Raw genomic sequence first — 10,799 nt, forward strand, 5'->3', positions numbered from 1 at the left:
GGAAGCTAGGCTGGCTCAGTTGCGATCGAATACAATCTCCTTGCGTGCAAAGAAATTCAAACTGACTGCCTAGACCGTGACGCGTGCGCTCCACTATTGAGATATTGCCTACTTTGCAAAATTGACAAATCTCTTTTTTAGGGCGCCATTCAACAGTGACATGTCAACGAGTCGAATTTCGCCGTCTTCAAACGATCGGCCGTGACATTCACTCTCACTTTCTTCTTCTACGTCGGAAGGTAACAATATTTTCCTGCGAGATACAGACATTTCTCGAACGTTTTGAACAGGAGTATCACCCACTATATCGAAGTCTGATTCATCGGACTCTCAGTGTCACGGTAAAACTTTCTTCGCCCACTTCATGGCTGACACTGGTTTCGACGGGGAAATCCGTTCTGTACGAACCCAGCATCGTCTCTTTCAACATCTTTTTTGACAGGAGTGATCATTCTTTTGACGTTTTTCTTCTTTCTTCCTCGCTTTCTTTTTCTTGGAAATTTTCGCGTGCTTACTATCTCGTCCATAATTAGTGAATGACAACTAAACTAAAGAATTACTGACAACCCTCTCCTTCTTTGCATATTTTGCACATTAATGAAGGAAGCTGCCCTGTTTTTTAATTGGTGTGAATAGAATAATACCCCAGACCATTCGTCCCGGTGTTATCGCTATCGCCACACGAGACTCCAGCTTGTCTCCTATACAATTTTCCTTCCGCCCACTTAATTTTAATATTCATATGACCTTTGCACTGACATCGATAGCCAATCGCATTCGACCGCGGACGTCACTCTAAATAAACAACTGAATAAATTAATATACCATATTTGGAAGATAGCGGTTAATTCAACGTTGTTGGTGTGTTCCTTCGGGTTCCGAAGTCGCACGAAACGAGTTCATGTTCCATTATCTTTCGCAAGTAAAACAGGTCGATATGTATTAAACATGGCATTTGTTTTCTTGTTTTAACCCCCTTATTACGCAAGCTTCCGTCGAAGTGGTGTTTTTTTCGACGATTTGTGGCATGTTGCAAAACGAACGAACATTGCGGCATTCTTAGCGGTGGATAAGGGATCGACTATGTCGTCACATTTATGTCTCGTTTGAAAGAGAATAAACAACCGCTCAGAAAAATATGTTGCTAATATTTAAGTGCGGTGTCTTGAAATCGCCTGCCCGACGTCCAAATTTCAAAAGGATGTTCGATTTGCAATGACGACCGTTCATATGTACAAGGCGACGTTACTAATTACTACTAGGGTCGGTGTTTGCATTAAGAATTATAGAACAAAAGATCAGCAAAGCGGTGCTTTTGTCGGCGATTTTGTCAAAGGGAATATTGATAAAATGTTGCAAAACAGAATCGCGAGTTGGGTGAAAAATTGCGCCGGCGGCATTCTCAGCGATGGCGACACCCGAGAAACATCGTGTCACGGTGCATTCGTGCATCAGTACACCGAAGAAATACATACATATTGTTGCGGACGACTATTGTAGACTGTGTTCGTGTAGTCTTCGAGTTTGTGGACAGTTAAAGTCGTGTGTGAATTTATTCAAGCCAGGAAAAGCAGGAGGGATAACTTATGGAAATCGTCTTTCCAATTTGATCCAGTGCGACGTTGTGAAAGGAGCGACTCTGTCGTCTCATCTATGTCTAGTTTGTAAGAGAAAGATTGATAGCGCAGAAAAATCCGCCAATAATGTAAAACAGTGGCGTGAAATTGTCAGTCATTCTAATATCTCCCAACCTGTGAACGAAAGGGTTAAGCGTGCTGCCTTGAAATCGCCTGCCAAAACTAAAATGGCGCGTGTCACGTGACTTTGTTTACTAAAGATAGCGTGGGCGTTTGATTGACACTCAACTCATTAGTATTCCACCAATCACAGCTACATCTACTTTCTGGATGTGCGCAGTCAAATTGTATAGGAGACAAGCTGGAGTCTCGTGTGGCGATAGCGATAACACCGGGACGAATGGTCTGGGGTAATAGAATAATTGTAAAATGTGACCCAGTGATGTATGCCGGCATGTAGCATTTCCTGTGCTATTAAAAATCAAATCCCGCAAAACAGAGTTTTACCGTCGCAGTAACCTCCGGTCTTATACTTGTAGATGAATCTCTTCAAAATTTAATTGTAACCGGACTCACTGTTATCATCTATAAAAACTACCTAGATTTTAGATGATACTTTTATTTTTTACCGACGTCGTACGAAAAAGTCAACCCTTGCCTTGCGTGAAACACTGGCCAACTATCCGATGTCAAGACGTCGGCCCGGGGGGGGGGGCACGCTACTATTTCGTTGCCGTGCATTTTGTTCGCATGAGCACATTAGATAAAACAACCAAGTATTTATCAGACAGATTTATTACATGTAACATAATTTACGAATTTAGCATGCATGCAAGCATGCAAGTATGCCTACTTGGTGAAAACTCCTCTGAAAAATGGATTATATAAACCAGGTCCAAGCATATTCTTATCAGCGTTCATACTGATAACCCGCTTGTTTATACTCTTAATGTATGCAGCCTCTTTCTGACCTCTCGGTGTAGAATATAAACATGGCGTCTTAGATATGCTGTCAGTGTTCAGTCACACGTCTTGTCATTAATTATCTTCAATGAACAGAACCCATAACATGGTGTCAGAAGTGGTGAAGTTTTGGCGAAAATAGTGTGGATCACAGTAGAAAAGCCTGGATTACAACACAGCTACCAAAACGAAGACTATTGAGCAAAGAAAAATACAAGACTGGCAACTTTGACTCCGTACATGTGTTTGAGCACAGATCGCCGCTATTATTGTTGTGAACAGTTTGACAATATCACCGATTGAATATATGTGAGTGCAAACATTTTTTTTTGAAGTATCCAGCCTTCAAACTGACTCAGATGTGTGCAGCACAACACTTCAAAACCGTGAGTAACATAGCGTAAATTTTTGTGTCAGCGTTGACCCCAGTGATTGATCATGGCAACGAACAATTCCATTCCCGCTCCAGAACCAATGAACTGTAATGGAAATATAGCAATAAATTGGCAGACATATCGTGAATCATATGAAGATTACAAAACAGCCATTGAGCTTGATAAGAAAGATAAACCCATCCAAGTTGCTACTCTTAAGATGTTAATGGGTACGGAGTGTAAGAAAATACTGAAAAAATTGCAACTCACAGATGATGAAATGAAAGAGCCACAGACAATCTTAGATAAGTTAGAAGCACACTTTGTACCAAAACGCAACATTCTGTATGAAAGATATGTTTTTCACAATGCAGAACAACAACCCAATGAAACCATAGACCAGTTAGTAATCCGACTACGTCAGTTAGCTGAACCATGCAAATTTGGCACATTCGAAGATGAGATGGTTAGAGATAGATTGGTCCTTGGCTGTAAAGATTCCATAGCAAGAGCAAGATTATTCAGAGAGCAAGCAAGTGACTTACACAAAGTCATAGAATCGCTTAGAATAAGTGAAGTTTCACGGCAACAGCTAAGTCAAATGGGAAATGATGTCACAGTAAACCCAGTCAACTATGTAAAGAAATGAGGTAAACATACAGAAACCAATCGACATAAATATACTGAGCAACGCAAAGAAAGACCCAAGTATAAGCAAACGAAAGATAAGTCCTCCCAGTGTAGATATTGTGGTAGCAACCATGAACGTGACAAGAACAAATGTCCAGCCTATGGTAAGACTTGCAGGAATTGTAGTAAGCAAAATCACTTTCAATTTGTATGCAAACAGAAGCGTCAAGTACAACAGAATCTACACCAGCTGCAGGATGAAGTATCAGATTCTGATGATTCCATATTTAAGATAGATACTATTGGTGCAGTTCAATATGGAAATAGAAAGAAATTCTATATACCAATAACATTTCGAGATACAACTGGTGAAACAAGAATGAATTGTCAATTAGACACTGGTGCAACCTGTAATGTGATGACATATAATGGCCTGTGTGACATAAAACAGCATGGCAAGCCAGCATTAGAGAAAACAACAGCAAGGTTGAAGCTCTATGACGATAGCATAGTAAATGCTATTGGTGAATGTAACCTAATCTGCAAAGTTAAAGATAAAGAATACACACTGAACTTCAAAGTCATAGCAGGAAAACAGAAACCACTACTATCTGGTGATACATGTACAAATATGGGACTGATTACTCTTAATGTTGTGAATAGTATTTCACAGGAAGCAACTCCTACATGCACATCTAAAGATAACGTCATCAAACAATACAAAGATGTGTTTGAAGGTCTAGGGTGCCTGCCTGGTGAATACAAAATTGTAATAGACTCAACTATTAAGCCAGTACAGCATGTACCAAGACGCGTTCCCATTCCACTGAAAGCAAAATTGAAAGCCAAAATAAATGAAATGGAAAGGAAAGGCATAATAAAGAAAGTTACTAAATCCACAGACTGGATAAGCAGTATTGTAGCTGTTCTGAAACCAAACAAGTTTAGAGTATGTCTTGATCCCAGAGATTTAAATCGAGCAATTAAACGTCCCAAGTATCAGATGCCAACGCTAGACGAAATTCTACCTAAGTTATCCGATGCCAAAGTATTCTCGATTCTAGATGCCAAAGATGGTTTCCATCAGGTCAAACTGGATGAACAAAGCTCCTACCTGACAATGTTCTGGACACCTTTTGGCAGGTACAGATATGTACAGATGCCGTTTGGCATTTCATCAGCTTCGGAAGAATTCCAACGCCGCCTTCATGACGCATTGGATGATATTCCTGGTATTCAAGTCATTGCAGATGACATACTTGTGTTTGGATGTGGAGACACTCCTCAACAATACATGGAAGACCATGACAAAAAGCTAAGAAGTCTACTGCAGAGAGCGAGAGAGGTTAACTTGAAATTAAACAAAAAGAGGCTAAGATTATCGCTCAAAGAAGTACCATTTATGGGAGAGCTGATTACCACTGATGGACTCAGACCAGATCCTCAGAAAATACAGGCGATACAGAATATGCCCAGACCAGATGGCAAGAAAGCAGTACAACGTTTACTTGGATGCGTTAACTACTTAGCTAGATATTTACCCAAACTAGCAGAAATCAGCGAATCGTTAAGACGACTGAAAGAAGACAAAGCTGTATTTGTATGGGAATCGCAGCAAGAAGAATCGTTCAGTCAAATAAAGCATCTTATCACCCATGCACCAATTCTGAAATACTACGATGTAAATGACGAGGTAACCATACAATGCGATGCTTCGGAAAAAGGATTAGGTGCCACACTTCTTCAAAACGGACAACCTGTGACATTTGCGTCAAGATCGTTGTCTCCCACTGAGCAAAACTATGCCCAAATAGAGAAGGAATGTCTAGCAATCGTTTTCGCATGTGAACGATTTAATCAATACATACATGGACGAGAAGAAATCACCATAGATTCAGATCACAAACCGCTTGTACCTATCTTCAATAAACCGATACACCGAGCACCGAAACGCTTACAGCGCATGGTGCTACATCTTCAAAAGTACAACATCAAAGTACAATATAAACCCGGCAACCAGATGCACATTGCTGATATGCTCAGCAGAGCATACTTAACAGAGAAGAGTACTAGCTCCAACATGCCAGAATATCAGTTATTTCAGCTAAAAATAGAAGACAAGTTGTTTCAAGAAATAGAGTCCATTAACCAAGCTCAATACCAACGCGTTAGCTTTTGAATTTGCTGATGAGTAGGATCACTAACACAAACAGATACAACTCTACAATCCTTAATGACAACAGTATTAGTTGGATGGCCAGACAACAGTGATGATGTTCCAATATGTGCAAGAGACTATTGGACATACAGAGAAGAAATCACAGTACACAATGGTGTTCTATACAAAGGAAATCAAATCATAATTCCAAAACAAATGAGACCACAAATGCTCAATAGAATTCATTCAAGTCACTTAGGTGCTGAAGCATGTATACGGCGAGCACGCGACGTACTATTTTGGCCCGGAATGACAGCGGAAATAAAGGACAAAATCACACAATGTAGTCCTTGCAACGAATACCTCAGTAAACAACAAAAAGAACCTTTGATGTCATACGAGATTCCATCACGACCATGGAAAATGGTTGGACAAGATTTGTTTACATACAACAAACCTGACTACCTAATTACTGTTGATTACTATAGTGATTACTGGGAACTTGACAAATTAGATACAGATACAACTTCATCAACTATAGTTAACTGTACTAAATCACACTTTGCCAGACATGGCATTCCAGAGAATGTAATTTCAGACAACGGACCGCAATTCATATCCAATGAGTATGAAACCTTCGCACGTGAATGGGAATTTGAACATATAACCTGCTCACCGTACCACAGTCAAAGCAACGGGAAAGTCGAGTCAGCTGTCAAGATATCAAAAAAGATCATCAAGAAAACAAACAAAGACAAGAAAGACTTACAGCTAGCAATTTTAGATTGGCGAAATACACCCAGCACTGATGGCAGCAGCCCACTACAGAAATTAATGTCACGTAGAGCCCGCACACTATTACCAACTCCAGAAGTATTACTTCAACCACAAGTTGTCCAAGGTGTAGCAGAAAACATCAAACTTAGAAAACAGAAGTCCAAATTTCATTATGACAAAAGTGCTAAAGAACTACCAGAGCTAAATATAGGTCAACAAGTTAGATTGCAACCTACAAACCCTAGAGAACCATGGAGAAAAGCCTCATGTGTCAACAAAGTGGGTCCACGTTCATATATATTGTAAACAGAGTATGGAAGGATGTATAGACGGAATCGTAAATTCATACGTGAAACTGCAGAACTATCTAGTCAACCACCGACTAATCAACCGTCTCAACTAGCAAGTCAGCCTGAATGCACTGTGTTACCAACTCAACAGTCAACACCAGCAGTGAGTAATGATAAGCCGGATCATACATCTACACAACCAATTCCAGAGATTCAAGAGACCTCACTGAGTCCAACAACAAGATCAACTCGAACCAGAAGCAACATTAAACCGTCCGCCAAATACAGACACTTTATAATGACATGAACACTAAATTTAGTATTTAGATTAGTGATTTAGTTATATACATAGTACTAGCGTAGTATAATGATTGGACAATTATGCTGATATAACATTCGATATTTGATTCGATATTTGATTCGTTGTTTTATACGTATATGTTACTTGATCCTGTTTGATATTTCATTCATTATCTGATTCGTTCAAGATCTTTGCATATGAGAAATGACTTTTAGCATCCTGATGCAGCATCAACATCCAGTGTGAACATTGAACTTTAATCTTGATAAAAGAAGGGAGATGTTTGGGAGTTAGCCTTATGTAAGATATGGCGCCCCCAGCGTTCATACTGATAACCCGCTTGTTTATACACTTAATGTATGCAGCCTCTTTCTGACCTCTCGGTGTAGAATATAAACATGGCGTCTTAGATATGCTGTCAGTGTTCAGTCACTCGTCTTGTCATTAATTATCTTCAATGAACAGAACCCATAACACACATATTGGCCAAATTACAACTGAGTGTGCTAGTTTCTCATAGCATTACATGCAAAAAATGAAATACGAAGAAAACATGGTTATGAATAAAAGATCAATAATTGAAATGAATCTCCCCACACCGATGGATATTTCTACCAATGGGGGGCGCTTCACAAAATAAAGTTGTCAGATTATATTTCAGACTACAAACAATATGAACTGAATTACCAGAATGAGTATAGATGCATTGTACGCGTGATTTGATGTTTCAAAGTGGGAGACAATTCTTTGATTAAGGAAAGTTAATTTTAATACTAGTGGCGTACAGTTTCTGTGGAGTACATGCCAACGACAACATATATGGACCAGCAACGATTGAAGAGCGAACCGCACCAAAGTGGGTCAACGGAACGTGCACACTTTACACACGTACTCCACTGCAAAACAAGTACACACAGCACCACACAAGTACAGACATACCTTACGCACCTGCAAAAGTCCTAACCGGGCCATGGGTACGATGGAAACCGACAAAACGGTAAGACAACAAGCGTGCACTAATACACAGAGACGCCATTTTGAAACTTTTGGGAGTTGTCGCAGAATGACATTTGGCCTGAGATTGACCCCAATTCACTGTGACTTCGCACTGCGAAAGTATGAACTGCTTGGCTTTGTTTTTTGGATATTCACGAGGCTAAAATTTCATTAATTTTTGAAGGAAACAATGAATTCAACTAGTCTTAGGGTATGTAATTAACAGCTCAGCGAAGACACAAGTCGTATCATAGAATTATAAATCCACATTTAGTTCATATTACACAGTAGTGTGTTCCCGTGTATTTATGCGCTATGCAACTATTTTGGGCCCGTTTTTCGTTTTTCTATTTGCTTAAACAATGTGTTTATTTTGACCATTGATGATTGACTGGTGAACTGATTCCGTTCAACTTTTAAATCAGACCAATTTCCACATACTAGTATCAAACAATGGCCGTTTTTTTTCTTGGTTGTCTGTGAACCCCGAACCGGAAATCGAAATGGGATTTTTGTACTCAAGAAACAAAACGAAAATGACTTTTACAGTATCCGGTGTACAAAAGTACGACCACGCGTGTTACAGTGCGTGGTTTTCAAACAGTCTACGTACATACAGTGTTTAGGGTTATTAAAATAAGAAACAAAAAACAAAATGATATGTTTGTTTTCTTCCAAATTGATTTTGTAATCTCCTCAGCAATCTCCGGGTGAGTATGTCTCCCATTATACATGACGTTTAAAATTCCGAGGAATCGCAAATATGGCTTCCTATTGATGTTTTTACTTGGATTGAGTTATTTTTTTTTTGCAAATGTTTGTACACATTTGCAGTTTTTTTAAAGTCATGTTAGTCCTTAAGCAGGAAAAGGGATTATTTGTTATTTTTCATTTAATTGAAACATGTTACAGTTTTTTGGAATATTACAACCTTTTGAAATACATATTTTCGTTTATTATTTCGTTTTATATTATTTTTACGTAAAGCTCTGTTGAAAGCCAGTTTGGTTGATTTACTTTCTCAAATAACCTCACGGAAGTATGGCGTTTTTATATCTGTAAATAGCTTGTACGTTGCAAGTACAGTAGGTTAAGGTAGCAGGATAGTTCTTTTGCATGAAAAATGTAAACACCTATAATCGGAATAAATTTTACAAGAAACCATACAATCTATATATGTTTAGAAAGCTCTTGACTTGTATTTTCCTACTATTAATATTTTGTGAACATTGTGTTTGTTTTAGCGTCACGTGATTCTGAAAATCAGCGGGGCTGATAATTTAACTAACGTGAATAAAATTTTAATTGTCATCTCTACAGTCATTCATGCGATCAAAAACTTTACACTGTTTTGAAGCAAATGTCATGAAGTTTAAATCCGTATTTCTATTTTTTGCATTAAGTTTTTTTTTCTTTCCGAAAATCACAAATTTCAAGCACGTTTTTTGGTGTTAAAGTTAGAGTATACCGGTGGTTTGCACGAGGTTTGTGAAAAAACGCAATAGAATTTTGCAAATATGCAAATACGGATATGAAGCTAACATATCCAAGAGTAAGAAAAGTTAAACGGCGACATCGTAGCGCTATTCACTGAAACGCCATTTAAAATTAGGTCAACGGTAATTGCCAAAAACCGAACACGGAGAAATCGGCACTTTTATGATTTCAAACTTCAATCAACGTTAACTCCCGTTTTAGGAGCAAAATTTACATGGGCTAATTGTAAATGAAATGCTTTGAAAGTTGTCTTCGGGAAAAATCATGAACCGACATTTATATCTGTGAAAAACTTTGTTTTTTGGCCGTTTTCTTTCACGCTATGAAGTTTTGTGACGGTCTGTGCTGATAACGAACGGTGACGTCATTCATTAAAGCTTGGATTATGCAAAGTGGGCGGTTCTGTTTGCGAGTAACAAACAATACAGACACTACACTTGGCAGTTGAAGTGTTTGCAAATACAGTGTATTTATTTTTGGGCCGTTGTGTTTGTAAACTTATTAGTTCAAGCATGATGCCACGAGTTTCGAAGTCTCCTGGAGGCAGCTCGTACATACTGGCGAAAGGGTGTACCCGTTACTGGTTGAGGTAACCCCTAATAGCTTGACAGTTTCACCAGAGCGCGCCCTCCCTTTCCAGTCGCTCGCATTCCAATGGCAGCCTTTCTATTTATTTCGAAAACTGCCCCCTTCTTTCGGGATGACGGGAAGCTAGGCTGGCTCAGTTGCGATCGAATACAATCTCCTTGCGTGCAAAGAAATTCAAACTGACTGCCTAGACCGTGACGCGTGCGCTCCACTATTGAGATATTGCCTACTTTGCAAAATTGACAAATCTCTTTTTTAGGGCGCCATTCAACAGTGACATGTCAACGAGTCGAATTTCGCCGTCTTCAAACGATCGGCCGTGACATTCACTCTCACTTTCTTCTTCTACGTCGGAAGGTAACAATATTTTCCTGCGAGATACAGACATTTCTCGAACGTTTTGAACAGGAGTATCACCCACTATATCGAAGTCTGATTCATCGGACTCTCAGTGTCACGGTAAAACTTTCTTCGCCCACTTCATGGCTGACACTGGTTTCGACGGGGAAATCCGTTCTGTACGAACCCAGCATCGTCTCTTTCAACATCTTTTTTGACAGGAGTGATCATTCTTTTGACGTTTTTCTTCTTTCTTCCTCGCTTTCTTTTTCTTGGAAATTTTCGCGTGCTTACTATCTCGTCCATAAT

This window comes from Saccoglossus kowalevskii, chromosome 20 (assembly GCF_978046115.1).
Source record: "Saccoglossus kowalevskii chromosome 20, keSacKowa6.1, whole genome shotgun sequence".
In the NCBI taxonomy this organism is placed as follows: Eukaryota; Metazoa; Hemichordata; class Enteropneusta; family Harrimaniidae; genus Saccoglossus; species Saccoglossus kowalevskii.